This window comes from Galeopterus variegatus, unplaced genomic scaffold (genome assembly GCF_000696425.1).
Source record: "Galeopterus variegatus unplaced genomic scaffold, G_variegatus-3.0.2 Scaffold14427, whole genome shotgun sequence".
Classification (NCBI taxonomy): Eukaryota; Metazoa; Chordata; class Mammalia; order Dermoptera; family Cynocephalidae; genus Galeopterus; species Galeopterus variegatus.
In genome coordinates, this window is record NW_007740538.1 from 1 (window position 1) to 2049 (window position 2049).

The following is a 2049-nucleotide window of genomic DNA, read 5'->3' on the forward strand; positions in this document are numbered from 1 at the left end:
AGGCTCAGAATCGTTGTGTGTTTTATGATATTTCAGGGCATGGTAATGGTAATGTAGGAAACAGATGTGTTCGTCCCTCATTGAGGAAGTGGCATGGTGTGCACGTGTGTGTGCATGTGTATATGTGCGCACGTTATGAAAAGTACCTGAGCATTGCTCGTTTGGGGAATAGGGAATTTGGTTGGTTGCCTGATTATTGGATTGAGATGCTCAAGTACAATATTTNTTCATCTCCTTTCAATAATAAGAGGACAATTATTTAATTAAGAAAAAATAATCTAATCACTTCCATCTGTTCAAAAACTAAATAGCATAATATCCAAGTGAACTGAGTAATCATAATGTTTCAGACGCTTTTGGTAGTGTTTTTGATTGTTGGAAAGTCACAGTTTACTTACCAGTGAATGTAAGTGAGCTAGTGTACTGTAAGTCTACAATTACATACTTACGGTGTTGTTAGGAAAGTATGGATTGCCTCCTTTAGCAAAATCAGTGCTTTCTGGGATTTTAGGAAATATGTCATTCTGGATAACCAAGTTTTTAAGAAAGTTAAGGATTAAAAACTGGCAGCCTTATATTTCTTTTGATTAAAATCTTTCTAAACCAAATTTAAAATTTCTCTATCTTACTAAATATAATTAATTAACTCACTGAGGCCCACACTGGGCAACTCATGTGCATGGGGATATTTATCCCTTNCCTGAGCATTGCTAGTTTTGGGAATAGGGAGTTTGGTTGGTTGCCTGATTATTGGATGGATTGAGATGCTCAAGTACAATATTTCTTTTCAACTTGATAGTTGTGACAAGTGGAGAAAAAAAGGCATTCACCAAAGAGTGAGGGATGAACGCTCTGTTTTTCTTTCCTAAGGAATAAGTCAGGTTAGTTTTGGTTATTAATGCAAAACATATATAGTAGTTTCTAATTTTATGCCATATCTTCAACATTTTTGGGTAAAATAACACTTTCTATTTCATAATAATTGGTGTGCATTTGTCTTTCCAAGACTCATTTACTTAATTTTTTTTCTTTCTAGATTAGTGCCATTTTCGAATTTCTTTTTGAAGGAATGGACACAGAATAGGACAGAGGAGGAAGGTGTGACTTGTGTGACAATAATCAGAATCATCATATCATTATCCCCCATGGGGAAAAAAAGTTTAGGGTCTTGTAATAGTATTTACTGCTTTCAAATATTCATCTCCTTTCAATAATAAGAGGATAATTATTTAATTAAAAACAAATAATCTAATCACTCCCATCTGTTCAAAAACTAAATAACATAATATCCAAGTGAACTGAGTAATAATGTTTCAGACGCTTTCGGTAGTGTTTTTGATTGTTGGAAAGTCACAGTTTACTTACCAGTGAATGTAAACGAGCTAGTGTACTGTGAGTCTACAATTACATACTTACGGTGTTGTTAGGAGCGTATGGATTGCCTCCTTTAGCAAAATCAGTGCTTTCTGGGATTTTAGGAAATGTGTCATTCTGGATAGCCAAGTTTTTAGAAAGTTAAGGATTAAAAACTGGCAGCCTTCTATTTCTTTTGATTAAAGTCTTTCTAAACCAAATTTAAATTTCTCTATCTTACTAAACATAATTAATTAACTCACTGAGGCCCACACTGGGCAATTCATGTGCATGGGGATATTTATCCCTTCGCTAAATAGTCCCACACTATTGAGCTTTCTCAGTGTTTTTGTCTTTTCTGCCTCTTGCTGTCAGATTCCTGGAAAACACCAGTCTTTTCTCGATGTGCCTACTTGTAGCAAGCCATCTCTTCTTCATAATACGATGCTACTATAACATGCTGGAAATATGTCTATGTTTATTAAAATTATGTACAAATTGAGTCAGTAGGCTCTAAAGAAGAAACCCTGGATTTCGTTAGTCAATAATATGCATAGTGTTCGTTAAGTGTGTAGACACTCACACCTATCTGGTTTTACAAAACCTTAACTTTTTTTAGTATTTGCTTTTTCTAAGTAACATTGAGGAGAAGCAGTATCATAAAATATCACCTCAGAAGCAACTCTCTCATACTGG